At 38.3% G+C, this 15,814-nt stretch overlaps 2 long non-coding RNA genes across 5 annotated transcripts; one reads left to right on the top strand and one right to left on the bottom strand.

The window, feature by feature from the left end:
• The first annotated feature begins 264 nt into the window (after positions 1-264).
• LOC121693122 lies at positions 265-4,005 on the top strand. Of its 4 annotated transcripts, none has more exons than XR_006025412.1 (6): positions 265-353; positions 1,094-1,135; positions 1,404-1,538; positions 2,747-2,878; positions 3,054-3,156; positions 3,728-4,005. It is a non-coding gene; the product is annotated as an uncharacterized LOC121693122 (long non-coding RNA). The 4 variants fall into 4 exon arrangements; XR_006025411.1 differs by having other exon boundaries at positions 269-353; positions 3,054-3,149; XR_006025413.1 differs by lacking the exon at positions 265-353 and adding an exon at positions 356-443 and having other exon boundaries at positions 3,054-3,149.
• Positions 4,006-4,186: 181 nt separating this feature from the next.
• On the bottom strand, positions 4,187-8,365 carry LOC121693781. The gene is made up of 2 exons (XR_006025572.1): positions 8,331-8,365; positions 4,187-4,454 (listed from the first exon to the last, which is right to left on the bottom strand). It is a non-coding gene; the product is annotated as an uncharacterized LOC121693781 (long non-coding RNA).
• Positions 8,366-15,814: the final 7,449 nt, after the last annotated feature.

Genomic DNA, 15,814 nt, shown 5'->3' with positions numbered 1-15,814 from the left:
TTTCACGCGGTTTTTTTTGCTGCAAAGGTCATACATGTAGCTATGATACAGGCCACATTGTTCGAAAATACAAAATACAACCAATAGTACGGTAATGTTAAATCTTACTTGTGAAAAGTAAATCCCCCCGAGTATGGTCCGCCGATTTGAGCAGGAACATGCTGCACAGTGCTGTCATCTTGTGTTTTCTGCTGCAACGCAATGAGGAGTATGACAGGTCCAAGATGGCGGCCGCATTTCTTGTTTCCAGCAGCCAATGCGGCGTCTATGTATATTATGTCTATGGTTGTCTGTGGGTGCAACCAAACCTGGAGTCTACGTTTGGAGCACGCTAGTTTCCTGTATTCCTTGAGGTATGTTGGTAGCCTACACCACACAGACATGTTCTATGTCCACTATTCCTTGTTAATACAGCCAGAGTACCTGATATACGGGGCAACGAGGTGAGATCAATCAATGGCAACTAATGTGGGCAACAAACAAATAACTATTATATATAGCAAGCTACCGCTAGTTAGCCAAATCCCACTCAATCAGTCTGTCAGTTTAAGCAGCATACAAGTGCTAACGGAAATGTAGTGTGTGGATGGAAATAAATAACAACACTCAACATACTTTTGAAGACATTTTGTTTCAAGTTTGTAAAAAATGCGGTCAAAGTTTTAAGGGAGTTTGTCAGTCGGTCATAAGGTAGGCTCAGCAAAACGAGGCAGCGGCTAGCATTATTATCAAGAGGTGTGCTAACCATTAGGCCTCGTATGCCAGGTCTACCTCCAGATTGTGAGGTGCTACTTTGGACTTGACAAACTCTTATAGTAGGCAACAGAAACTCTTTACTGCAGAAAAACCGTAGTAGGTTTGATGCTCAACAGATTGCTCTGGAGTTAGTTATAAGTTAATAATAAGTATCCATTGATATGTGTGACAAAACATACCAACTGGTGTCAACATCAGCTAGGCTATGTTGGCATTTTCTGATGGTTCTTCATGACTGATCATAAGGTACAAAATAAATAATACAGAAATACAGTGCTGGGCATTGGTAGACAATCATATTAATCTGTCTATGTATCTAATTCTTCTGTGTAAGCAGTTTCTTATGGATCCCCAGTTGCTGCCTCCTTCTGAAGCACAGGTGGGTCATCAAATATATTTTACTGTCTGAAAATAGGTCGCCGCCCGATGTGAGTTTCAAAAAGCATACATTTTGAACTTGTTGACGGCAGTATTCCTACTTAAAACAACATCCTCGGATGTGTATGTTTTATATTTTGTAAAAGTTAAAGAGAAATCACTACTATTCTATCTTAAAAAGTCAGTTTATTTTCAAACGTTTTTGTTGGTTCCTGTCAGTGATAGATCATTATCTATGATAAATTTATAGTTACTCTCTACACTGGCAGGTTATTAGAGAGGCTGAAAACCAGACTGGAACAGGCTCTTCAAAGGCAGCCTCTGGACCTGGACTATTTAGAGTTCCTCTGTACCAGTGAGTTGAGCCTACTTCACTGAGTACTCACATGCCATTTCCAGAAGAGGTAAGCAAAGTCTGTTTGTTTTTTGTGCAAAATAAGTACAAACATTACCCCTGTTTTCAGAATACTTTCAGAAGGTGCCATTGAGTCCTGCTGTCCTGCTAAAATAAACTTCACTGACAGTTTTTACATATTTTTCCCCTCACAAACTATTAGATACCAGAATACAGTTGTTTTGTACTGTAAAAATAGTATTAAGTGTTGATTTATATATATTTAAAACAAAAGAGGAGACGGCAGAGCCTCATGCTTATAATCATTCATTAATTATAAAATAAATCATGGATCTACACCAGTAATCCTCACTATTTTTCTCACAAGAGACACATTGGCAGTGCAAAATCAAAAGGAGAGCCTCTTTTACGACAACGTACTAAGTCACCTTTGCAAATGTGCATTTCTACATATAAATTCGACATCCCACAAAAAAGAAATAACACAGCCAATACATTTTCATTTAAGACCAGTCATCTAATATTGGGATGAGTGGAAGCTGGCATGCGTGTCCTTGACTTTCTTCATGCTGTAATTTTAGTAGCAGGTTTGACAATACCCCCTTTAGGAAGCACCATTAAGGCTTAATAACTTCCTTTCACCTTCATTATTGTATTTGGGTGAAGGGAGATGTATAATTAAGATGTTTTTTTGTTTTCACAGTGCAGGATTGTATGTTTATGAAGCACATTTGAAAAAAAATATTGACTTAACCACATACAGTGGGTCCCATTCAGAAGTGGCCACTTCTTTCGCGTTTTCTGTGATTCATGCAGCTGTGTGAAATGTATTACAACTTATCGCCACAAGGTGGCAGTTTAAGTCCACTGTAGCATTTGTAAACAGGGCAGCGGAGTGCATTCAAAGGCGTTGCAGTGGCAGTGAGATACTGTAAGCAGAACGAAACTGAAGATCACCTCGTTGAAGTCATACAGTAGACTAGGCTAAATCAGAGCTTGCTTTTGTTTTGATCAACCTGGGACCAGAGATGATGGCCTTTGGCGAACAGTTTAGGCCTACTCAAAATTAGTAAAATCAAAAGCACTATACAGATGACATGAAAAAGGTTATGATGTATGGATTCCCAAGTGTCCAAGCTTCCAAATGGTGTATAACATAACTATGCTTCATAGCAATATGGGATTTAGAATGTTGGGGGAAGGAGGGTAGGTGTTCTTCATAAGGTTAAAATATTGTTGTTATGATGCGTTTAACAGGTCATAGGCAGACGGGAAAAGCAGGCCTTAAGAGGGATACAGGATACTGGGGTGCTCCCAATGATAACAGAACGGCCAGAACTGGCTAGAGTTCTGTTCCCACAAGGTGTCTCATCTCTGATGGATCCTAAGGTATTAATGTTCAAGCATGGCAATTTAAACATGGCAAGCATGACACATCCTCTCACATTCTTTTTGCAAAGGTAAATTTGTAAATGGAGGAAAACAACTGACAGAATAAAGTACATCATGACTATGGTACAGTGCACAATAGTATTCCAAACAGGGCACACTGTTTTTGTTGCAGATGATTTTGAAAAGAGTGGTTTGACCAGATGAGGCGGAGGTTGACGAAGATGAAATGGAAGACTGCCGTGTCACAGCCTACCTCAGACAATACGTTGTAAGTGGTATGACAAATATTTCCTAAGATCCCCCCCCCCCCCCCAGATTTTGAAACCTGGCTGATCAGAGTGATTTGGATTTGATGAGAGATCTGTACTTGAACCAATCGCGGACTGAGAAATATGTGAAAGTATTTTTTCAAAAGTATCTTTTGTGATTGTGATGACTACATTTGCCATACACTCTATTCAGTAATATAGCTTACAGTGCCCTCTACATTTGTTAGCTCCCAGGAATCACAGATGTATGAAATGTTATAACTGTTCAGTAAATCACAAATATTATTTTCTTGTGGTATTATAAGTATATAGTATAAGTATATATACTCTTTTGATCCCTTGAGGGAAATTTGGTCTATGCATGTATCCCAATCCGTGAATTAGTGAAACACACTCAGCACACAGTGAGGTGAAGGGATTAGGTGCCTGGTCAAGGGCACTTCAGCCATGCCTACTGGTCGGGACTCAAACCGGCAACCCTCCGGTTACAAGTCCGAAGCGCTAACCAGGCTAGCATTGTATAACAAACAAACTACTACTAAAAGTATTTTCTGATATTGTCTTTTAATTCTTACAGTTTCTTTAGAGACATTGAAAGACCTGGTGGTCTTCTGGACGGGATGGTCTGTTGGCAGGGGCAATGCCGACTGTACTTTGAAACTCCCCCTAGGGACAAGAATGTATGACACCTTCAAAGAAGCTATGAATGCAGCGCTGAAATAAAGCAATTATGGTTTTGGCTTGATCTAGTGTTGTTTTCTGCAAGTTCAATGCAGTATAGTCAACAATTTCAGTGTTTCAGACGGTGACCAGAGTTCCAGTTGTTCAATGAATAAACTATGCAATGAGAAACTGTATGACGATTGCTATTTTTCCTAGTTGTATATTTAACTACAATGTGTGCACCATATGCAGTAGCCAGAAAAGTTGTGATTTTGTTTCTCAGCTGCCACAAGGCACCTATCCCCAACTTGTTCTGAGAAACTGGCTCTGGTAAGAATTGATGTCTAAGTTGCTTTGGATAAAAACGTAAGCCTAATGAATAAAATTATTTATTAAAGTTCACATATCCCAGCATTAGGGAATAATATTTAAAAATGCAATTTTAAATTTATCAGACAGGACAGGGGAGAAGTCTACAATAATGGTGTTCAAAGACTAGAATACAATAGACCTAAGAAACACATTTTAAAGAACAAATATAGGAGGGAAGGAGATGTATTTTCTATTCAGTGGTAGGCTACATGTTCTCCATGCTGATGTAAATAATGGTCCAGTGATCCAGTGGAGTGATCTTGAAGGCCCTTGATAAGAGATATTACATCAGTGTTTCAGAACAAGGACCACTTAACTGCATACTGCATATCAATGTAAATATACAGGTCACACAAGCACAAGTTTAAATTTCATGTAACTGTTAAGACTATATAAATATACAACACAACTACCTATATTTTATATATATGTCCTATATTTCTATTTTGATACATACATGTTCTATATTTCAGTCTTGCACTTTAATTTAATGTTTATTGTCTATAGCTATGTCTATAGTATGTCTAGGTCTGTATTTAAAGTATGTCCATGTCTGCATGGGAAAGTAAGAAACGAAATTTCAATTCTTTGTATGACCAGTGCATGTAAAGAAATTGACAATAAAAGCCGACTTGACTTGAAAGGAAGACAAATAAATAAAAAAAACCTCACAGACCACCTAGCTAAACAAAAAAAATAGTAGGCCTACTCATTGCTTATTACCTTGCTTATTGTCAGAGGATTCATGATTTAAACTGGCGTAGCTTACATAGGCAGTGTTACAGAACTGTTTGGATTTACATAAAAGTTGTTCAACATCGCAAACAAATCATCTATATAGTTTAGCATGCCAGCTCGCGAACCACACTTTGAGAAACATTGGCTTAGGCTACATGAATAGACAAAAACAACGATGCATATTTACATGCACACAAACACTATGTAGAAAGAGAGCATTCTGGAAAAGCATGATTGTATTTGTAGTAGCTTATCTGCACAGGTACAGTTGGCAAATTATCAAAGTTAACAAACCATCAGAAATGTAAAACGATGACTGTAATTAACATAGCTGAAGTCGCCCATTTGAAATGTAAACTAGATGTACCGCATAGCGGTACAAAATATGACCGCCGCTCAGTCCTGTACATCCATTCCGCGAAAATAAATCACACTTCAATTTGTCTCCATCTTTTACTCCATCCCCCACTCTTGAAACTTTTGTGTATGCTTGTTTGGCATGCCTGAGTGTGTGTGTGCGGCTGCACAGAAAGTAGCCTACTGGTGCTGAAAAGGTGAATAGATTGGAGAATAGCCAAAGAAGATGTAGCATTGTTATAAAACCTTTAAAATCTCTAAACAATCACAAGTAGGGCAGGTCATCACAGTTCATCCATTGCAACTGGATTGATGAAAGGTCACTTACACCTGTAGGCTACATTGTATTTGGGAAAAGCAAAAGGTATCAGCATAATGTTATTTATTTATTTATTATGTATTTATAAACAAAAACATCTCTGTCAGTTCCATGCCGTTTTCAACAGCCATCAAAAACAAAGGTAATTTTTGGATGGATGGATTTTTTGTGAATGTTTCTTCTTCTACATAAGATTTTAGTCATCTTTAGTTCATGTAATACTTTATTGTCAATGCACAAATTAAGTAACAGTAGTCTGAAACGTTATTGTTAATGCACAAATTAAGTAACAGTAGTCTGAAACGAAATGCTGTTTTACATCTAACCAGTGGTGCAAATAACTGACATGTCCAAATGGGCCTTGATGAAATGCGTCGCTAGACTGTTCATACACATTTTAACGGGCCAAAGTTGAAGAGCTTTTGTCCGTTATTGTTCGTGCAAATATAGGCTGATTCATGTTCCCTTGCATTGTGTAACTGAGGTCCATGGCTAGTCTGGCTTTCATCAGACCAAGCTCATTCTTTTAAGAAATCAAAAAATAAATAGCGGGCAGATCAGGCTGGGTTCACCCAGCCTAGTCCATAGGCACCCGATATTGTTTAATTTTCAGATTGAGATATACACGCTCTGGCTATTCTAAATGCAAAAATGCATTAGGGAGTTATGACAAAACTGTAACTAACAAACTAGACCCTAATAGAAAGCTGTTAGCTTCCCTAAGGTAGGCCTATTTACAACATAAATTGTCAATAGGCTATGCTGGCGACACAAATAAAATCTCCTTTGGAAACCAATGGCTTACGATTTACAGTATCAAGCGGACTTAAACTGCCATATCGTGGCGAAAAGTTGTAATAACATTCACGCAGCTCCATGAGTCAAGGAAAGCGCGAATGAAGTAGCCACTTCTAAATGGGACCCACTACAGTAGCTTAAGGTGTGTTGCTAAAGCAGCCATAATGAAATGAAGGTGTCATTGTTTGGATACTTCACACACACGTGCTTTTTAATTTCACAGACTACAACTACCAAGCTGGAATCAAAGCACATCGATTCCCCTCTCACACCCTGCACGCACTTAAAACAAAATAAACAGGCGTCTCAGTCTCACGCATGTATAGGCAAAACTGTATCAGACCGGTGTAACGTTGGTAAATCTTCCATTGCACAGAATGATTTTGTAGCACGTGCAATAAATGACAGTCGAAAGATACAAACAGTGCTGCTATCAATTTGCTTGGTATAACCGCATTTATAGTTTTCTACAAATGCAATCAATCAAATGGGCCTCCATCACTCAACCAATGCTAACGGTAACATTACCTAGGTCCTTATTGATATTACAAGATTAACGTACCTGCAGTAAAAACCAAGCATGTCCGATAAACATCCTCACTTACACTTCATGTGAACATCATCCTGTCCTTATTAGATGTTCGCTGCGGTAAATTACAGTCCTTGTAGGAAATGTCCATTATTTTTTCAACCCACTTTTAACTTCCAACAAAATTACGTCTCACTGCAACGATGCGCCATCTAGTGGACAAACGACTACTTATACTTATTGCACTACTGAAAATGCAGCCATGATGATGATGATGAATATTTTGGCTTTCTTTTGATCCTATTGAATTTGTAATTATGTATCGGCCGTTCTAATACCGATAGTATGTGGGTGCCTGTATGTGTGCATGTTTATATGTGTGCACCGCCATTTACAGGCCAATGAGTGTACAGTCACTAAATGTACACATAACCTAATTTTTTTAGCCCCCCCCATGGATGAAATTCTACGAAACTTGGCATACCCCCAGAGAATGCCAGGTCAATCATACACATAAAATGTGGTGCAGTTCTGAACATCTTAACTGAAGATAGGGGCAATTAAAGCAGAATAATATTGCATTTTCATTTTTTACCGGGGGGGCAAATCACAAATGAGTGATTATGAGCCAGGTTGATGTGGGCCCTTGAGACCAACATACCATAAAAGATTCACAGAGAACTGTGTCTGCCCTACCCTCCTTTCGGGGGGTCCAGTCCAGCGGGGGGGCTGCAGATGAAAACGAAAAATGACGGTTCCATGCTATCCATGTGGGGGTACATGCCCACCAAGTTTTGTGTACCCCGGTCTTTCAGTGTCCCGGGAATCCTTGTTGGTGTACGTCACTAAATGTACACATAAATTATTTTATTGTAAGGCCCCCCATAAACGAAAGTACACAAAACTTGGCATGCATTCAGAGGGTGTCATAATGATCCTACACTTTTAATTTCGTGCAGTTTTGACCTTGTCAGCCAGAGATATTGAGATGAAAACACCTAATTTTTTGCTTTTTAATTTTTAACTAGGTGGCGCTATACATGAAATAAGTGGTAATGGGATGGGTTGACATGGCCCCTTGAGATCAACATACAAAAAAAAATGGTCCTCCTAAACCCTACGGTTTTCGAGATATTCACAGAAAACTGTGTCTGCCATACCCTCCTTTCGGGGGTCCAATTCAGCGGGGGGGCTACAGATCAAAACGAAAAACGATGGTTCCATGCTATCCATGTGGGGTTACATGTCCACCAAGTTTCGTGTACCCCGGTCTTTCAGTATCCCGGGAATCATTGACGGAAATTTGGGCATGCGAAAAAAAAAAAAAAAAAAAAAAATCTGACTAAACCTATATGACCGCCGCTTCGCTGCGCGGCGGTCATAATAAATTGATAACTTAACTACCTAGGAACAGCCGAAAGATAACTGCCGATAGAGAGAGGAAACATTTTGTTAACGACTTGCCCCGTGTATCAGGTACACTGGCTGTATTAACTATCAATGTACCTCAAGGAATATAGGAAACTAGCATCGGAGCCCGTTCCTTAATTAGACATTCTCTGCTAGCGTGCTCCAAGCGTAGACTCCAAGTTTAGTTGCACCCACACAACTAGCAACGACGACGGCGCTGCTCCTGCTCTGTGATTGGTTAGTGAACTGAGATTCATGGTTGGCTAGCCAAACCTAAGGATCGCCATTGGCTATTCAACAGGAAGCGCCAGAACAGTCTCAAAATGATTTGTATACTTGTAGAAAATACTTGTGCGAGCAGCAGAGATTTGTAATGGCAGAATAGTTTTGTAATTGAAAGACAGCACTGTGGAATATTTCATACCTGTGGAATATATTTGTAAGTGAACGACATATGAGTAATACTTAAAATTGTTCGTGTTATTTTTTTGTTAAATCACAAATAATTTTTACAGTTACAAATCCTGTTACACACACACACAATACATATGAGACACTTCTCATCCCAAAGCTGGTGCAAAAGTCTGTACACCTGTAGAAAAGATTTGTAACTGTAGAGCAGCTTTTTGTGCGTAGAATATTGATGTGTAATTGTAGAATATATTTGTAATTGTAAAATATTTTTAACTGTAGGATGATTTGTAGCTGTAAAACCGATCCGTACCCGTAGAATAGATTTGTAACTGTAGGGCATATATGTGATATTGACAATTACTTGTACAGATCATTTTTACAGTTACAAATAATTTCTACAGTTTCAAAACGTGATACACACGTACAAAACTTTTGAGTCTAATATTCTTCCATAACCTCCAGCCTCGTTCGCCACACCACTAACACCCTGCTAACTTCCCGATGAACACTCCGAACCCGTGAAACATTATTCCCACCAGTGACATTGGGCAAACGATTCAACGTTTGTGCTTGGTGTAAGCTAAACTATGGAGTAAACTCTCACTTTGTCCAGCTGCATCATTGCAAGGCAGGGACGCATCTGAAGCCTCACTAAACGAATCAACGTCATTTTCTGAAAGCAGATATTCCCCTTCAGAATCAGGGTCCGCGAATAGAAGACCCAACACTTCATTTCAGGTAAACTTTTTTGATGCCATTAAACGATGATCTAATGCAAATACTCGCTGACGTTGACAATATCGCTCTGACAAAGTGGCTCACACGCACACTAGCTCCGGTATTTCACGCACTGATTCAATGCGCTGTAGCTAGAAGGTTTTGTTTAAAGCATGCACTTTTTTCGACTCGGGGATGACGTATGACATGTCTGCCATCTAGTGGAGTGGAGGTCGAACGAAATATGACACCCTATTTGACTAAATCGGCCGTTTTATTCAGTACCGCATCTTGTCGACTAAAGTCGCCCGTGGCGCCTAGAGGGTTAACATAGATAATAATGCTAACCAAGTTACTTAACTTAGTTAATTTAGCTAATGTTTTCTAGCAGTTTTTTTTAAATGTTAATAATGCTAATGCTGTTAACTATGTTAACAATGCTAACTATGTAACTTAGCTAACAATGTATAACAGTTATGCTAAAATACCAAGAATGCTAACATGCTAACCATGTGACGTAGCTATTCATTTTTAGCAGTTATACTAACAATGCTAACTATGCTAACCATGTGACTTAGCTATTCATTTTTAGCAGTTATACTTACAATGCTAACTATGCTAACCATATTACTTCGCTAACTTAGCTAATATTTTCTAATAGTTTAGTCAAAACTATAATGATAACTATGCTAACAATGCTAACTAGCATTGTAACAATGTTAACTATGCTAACCATGTAACTTAGCTTATAATTTTTAGTAGTTATGCTAACAATGTTAACTAGCATACTAACTATGCTAACCATAGACATAATATACATAGACGCCGCATTGGCTGCTGGAAACGAGAAATGCGGCCGCCATCTTGGACCGGTCATACTCCTCGTTGCGTTGCAGCAGAAGACACAAGATGCCAGTACTGTGCAGCATGTTCCTGCTCAAATCGACGAACCATCGCAAACAGGGCTCGGGGGATTTACTTTTCTCAAGTAAGATTTAACATTACCGTACTAATGGTTGTATTTTGTGAATAGAATATTACCAGAGAGTTGAGAAGGAGCAAGGATCTTTGATATTACTGTATGAGAATCGTAGCCAGCTAGCTAGGCTGTTTACTCGGTGTTCACCTGGCTATGAACTGAGACTTAATAAGTCATATTCCATAACACTGACTTAGATTACAACTGATACAAAAAGGCTATTGTAGAAATAAATCATACTAGATTTGGCTGGCGAATTTTACACAAGTAGCACAGACTGTAGCCTATATTATTGGGCAATCGCTAGCTGCTACTTGTAGCCTAAGCGTGTTGGTAGCTTCACTATTTTCTGAATAAAGTAACTTTTCAATAGCTTAACTTCTTTATTTATCAAGTGGCTTAGCCACACAAGCTACACTTTTCTTGTCATGTGTAATTGGCACAATTTAAAGTAGCTTCCTATGTAGAGAACTAGCCTACTGCTGTGTTTGTGTTAATAATACATTTGACTGGGTGGTAGTATTGTGTAGTGTTTTATTCATAGCAGAGTAACTGATAGTTTAGCTCACTACAATGTCTAAGTAGCTTGCCCAACACTGTATTATTCACATGTCATTTACCCTAACAAGAATAAGATGCCTCTCAAATTCCTTTATTCATTTTATTCATTTATTTATTTTATATCTCCCCAGAACAACTGCCTTGCTCAAGGAGACTGTGAATGAACTGAATAGTCTCCTCACATCCCTGGAACTGAGGAAGGTGCAGCTCTTCATTGCAGTATTGGAGGGCATCTGCTACACTGTGACTGAATATTTGATTTATGAGCTCCACCTTCATCACCTGCATTCACCACTCTGTGTCCCATTTCCCCATCGTCTGGTTGACTCGGTCCTCTTTTAGGGAGTTTACCCAGTTTCACTATGTACTGCTATCTTATTTGCCCACCTGCTGTCTGAAGCACTTTTTTCTTAGCCAAAGTGTACCCAAGCAATTTTAGCAAGGTGGGAACATACAAAATTACATGCACCAGTTATCGAAATCATAGAACCAACTGCATGACAGTAACCTCTGTCTCACTGAGCCTGTGAAGACACTCCCCAATTCTTTACTGATTGCAATGAACGGGGCTGATCTTAGCAGTTTCTAAAATGTTTCTTAATTCTTATTTATTTAATCTCTTCATTGGGGCTGAAAGCTTTCTGTGAACTGTAAATAACAGATGCTGTTGATGAACCCATTGACACTGTACAAGTGACAAGTCACCTTTTTGTCTTGAATTGATGAAGTTACACTTACTATGCCAAACCAATGTCTGTTTTTTAAGGATCAGAAACAAACCTACAAACTTGCACTTTACAATATTTATGGAACTTGTCTAACAAATGCTGTTGATATTGAACCCAGTTACTCCATTTCCTTTACTTATGCCACACCAATGTCTGTTCATCAAACTTTTATTTTTGATGGCACTGAACTGAAAATGTTAATGGATTTTTTCTGTCAATTTAACCCATTAAAACTTGTATCAAACCAGTTTCTGTCTATGCTGTCAAACATGGATTAGTTATGTTCCCAGTGTTTATATTGGATGTCATCACTTTATAATATATCATATATGAGAATATTCTATTACTATTAAGCCCACTATGAATATTAAAATACACACAACCATGTTTCCTGTATACAGCTTTTCTACTGGAAGGTTTACAACTTATTCTGTCAATTTACCCAAGTTTGTCACTAAACCACATAGGCCTACTTGGAATACCCCTCAGATGTCTGAATGGCACTGATCTCACTTAAATGTTTATAGAACCTTTCTGTGAATAATGCTGTTGATGGAACTTTTCTGTCAACTGTGAACTATATTTAACTCATTAAACTTGTATCAAACTAGTTTTGTCTATGCTGTCAAACATGGATTATGTTCCCAGTTTTGATATCGGACGTCAGGTCACTTTATATCATATATCAGAATATTATATTACTGTTAAACCCACTATGAATATTAAAATACGCTAAATCATGTGTCCTGTATCATAGCTACATGTATGACCTTTGCAGCAAAAAAAACCGAGTGAGAATCTGTTCGGTATTCAGTGAGATATGATTAATTAAGTGCGCTGACAACTCATCTCACAGGCCAAACAGATTACACTGAGTGGAGTGGATGACCGGTCCAAGATGGCGGCTCCAAATCTCGTCAGCGCTAGTAAGGAGTAGCGGTCGATGCGGCGTCTATGTATATTATGTCTATGATGCTAACCATGTAACTTAGCTAACCTAGCTAATCATATTTAGCAGTTATGCTAACTATGCTAACCATGTGACTTAGCTAACCTAGCTAATCGTTTTTAGCAGTTATGCTAACTATGCTAACTAGCATGTAAATTATGCTAACTATGCTAACTAGCTACAGTGGGTAGGAGTCATAGTTGATGACAAGTAACAGTTACAATGGCTGAACAGTTGAAAAGTTCAGTAGTTTAAAGGGTTAAATTGTTTAACAGTGAAATATTGGAGTGAGACTGGCAGTTGATCCAGGTGGCCTGAACACCTGCCATAGGATTCTAATTGCTTAACGGCCGTATTATGATGTCACAATCAGCAATGTTAAGTCTATGGGGATTTTTAGAAAAGTTTCAAAGTTGAAAAGACATAGCAGCTTGGTCCGTTTGAATACCTACGTTACAAAGTTTGAATGAAGTTTCTAAGTTAAACTGTTCAAGAGAAATTGCGTACTGAAAAAGTGGTAAGCAGAATAATAATAACTAGAAATGCAATTCCAAGGAATTATCAGTGCATGAAAATGCTTAAGTTGTGATGTAAAATATCATGTATAGTTAAAACAGATAATACAGAGATGGTTACTACGGTGATGCTAGGATAGACATGGTGGTTGCATAGCTTAATAAAAGTTGATAGTTTAAAAGCAGACTGTTTAAAAGCTGAATATAGATAGTTTAAAAGTTGTTGATAGACAGTAGATAGTTTAAAAGTTGTTGATAGACAGCTAGTTTAATATAGTTTAATGATAGTTTAAAAGTGCTAACATGCTAACTATGCTAACCATGTGACTTAGCTAACCTAGCTAATCATTTTTAGTAGTTATGCTAACTAAGCAAATTAGCATGCTTACAATGCTAGCCATGTGACTTAGCTAACCTAGCTAATCATTTTTAGTAGTTATGCTAACTATGCTAACTAGCATGCTAACTATGTGACTTAGCTAACCTAGCTAATCATTTTTAGCAGTTTTGTTAAAAATGCTAACATGCTAACTATGCTAACTAGCTACAGTGGGTAGGAGTCATAGTTGATGACAAGTGTTGACTTAGTTCATGACAAGTTAAAAGTTGTTGATAGACAGCTAGTTTAATAGATAGATAGTTGAATCATAGTTTAAAAGTAGATCGTTTAAAAGTTGAATGTAAAAAGTTCAGTAGTTTAATGGGTTACATTGTTTAACAGTGGATTATTGTTGTGAGGACTTTTATTTTGAAACAGTTTTGGGCAGAGGAAACAGTTGAATAGGATGTGTAGTCTTAATTGACCCAGATTGTATGCTTAAAGCCTGAGGCTGCAGGTGGCCTGAACACCTGCCATAGGATTCTAATTGCTTAATGGCCGTATTATGATGTCACAATCGGCAATGTTAAGTCTATGGGGATTTTAAAAAAGTTTTTCTTTAATAGTTTAAAAAGTATAAACGTTTCAAAGTTGAAAAGACATAGCAGCTTGGTCCGTTTGAATACCTACGTTACAAAGTTTGAATGAAGTTTCTAAGTTAAACTGTTCAAGAGAAATAGCGTACGGAAAAAGTGGTAAGCGGAATAATAATAAGAAGTTGTTGATGTTGCCTTGGAAGAACAGTACAGTGCATTTTCATGCACTGTAATAAGAAGTTGTTGTTGTTGCCCAGGAAGAACAGTACAGTGCATTTTCATGCACTGTAATTAGGACACATAATGACAGTATTATTGTTTATACTGACACTGCTGTGGGTAGAGTGGATTGCTAGACTGTCAGTCTCCGTCAGAATATATTTTGTATCATGAATGTTCAGATAGTCAAAGGACTTCCTTTATCTGTAAGACAACGGATGCAAAGGTCTCGTACAAGAAAAACAGCAGATATGGCTGTCGGCAGAAACATTCAATCCCAGTGATAATCCTGACGTTTTACTGTGGTTTAGGAATGTTCTGATTTGTTTTCAGAATGGCATTATGCTGAAGAATGTCTCACTTGTACTCTGACAGATCTTGTTCTCTCCCACATAACAGGTGCATCTCAAAAAACTAGAATATTGTTGAAAGTCCATTGGCCTGGCCAGACTGAGAGATTAAAGGCTCAGGAAACCATATTTCACTTTATGCATTTCACTTTTCCTTGATATTCTATATTTTGAGATGCATTTGTATAGTGAATAAAGTCTGATTTATGAAAGGAAGCTGACACGAAAAAACAAACAAAAAAGCATCCACATGGCTGAAACCAGGAAGCTGTGGCGCAGCCGAAGCCATTTGACACATTCAGGTCCAAATGCCCACCGTGATACTGGTTCAACTCTGACTTACAGGTATGCTCATTTCCTGATTCCATCTCATTTCTCCCTGTCACTCCTCACTGTCCTATCTGAATAAAGGTTAAATGCCCCCCAAAATATGCTCCAAAAACGCTGAAACCAACCTAATCTAAGAGTTGTTTGGGACCACAGCAAGTTCTTTTTAAGGCAATGTTGCATAGAGATGTAATACACAAAGTGATTCATGACTGCTCTGTCCCTGTCCAACTAAAGAAGACATCTAAATGTTTCTTTAGTTCTGTTCCTTACCATGCAAAATGTTTGTACCTCACATGACGTTTGTGTTCTGATTACAACCCTATAGCCCTAGCTGCTCATTGGCTGGGAGTTTATCAAGCCTGGCGTTTCTGATGAGATATATAGTGCACTGGGTGTCTCTCCTATCTAAAGCAGATTCACTCACACTTCTCCACTGCTTCCTTTGGAACAGCAGAACAACAGAGTCTACCCTTTTATTATTGGAAAGATACAAGGGATGCTACAGTGAACACTGAGCTATCAGAAGACTTCTCTATCGAGGAGAGCACATTTATACTGCTTTTTAAATTCATTGAATGAAAATGGCAGCCCGTGTTTTGTTGATCCTACCAACGCTAGTGGGTGTTTTTGGCGGAGTACTTCTGCAAGTGTTTGATGTCAATGCAACAGGAAAGGTGAGAGCACTTAAAACAGAAGAGACACCAGAGGAAATGAACCGCCACTCTGCGTCATCAGATTCATCCCATCACTTCAATATCTCCAGCAAAACAGTGGTTCCTAAAGCTAACAAGAGGAAGAATT

The sequence above is a fragment of the Alosa sapidissima genome, chromosome 19 (genome assembly GCF_018492685.1).
Source record: "Alosa sapidissima isolate fAloSap1 chromosome 19, fAloSap1.pri, whole genome shotgun sequence".
NCBI classification, from domain to species: Eukaryota; Metazoa; Chordata; class Actinopteri; order Clupeiformes; family Clupeidae; genus Alosa; species Alosa sapidissima.
Note: the sequence above shows the minus strand (reverse complement) of the source record. Positions and strands in the feature narration are given on the sequence as shown.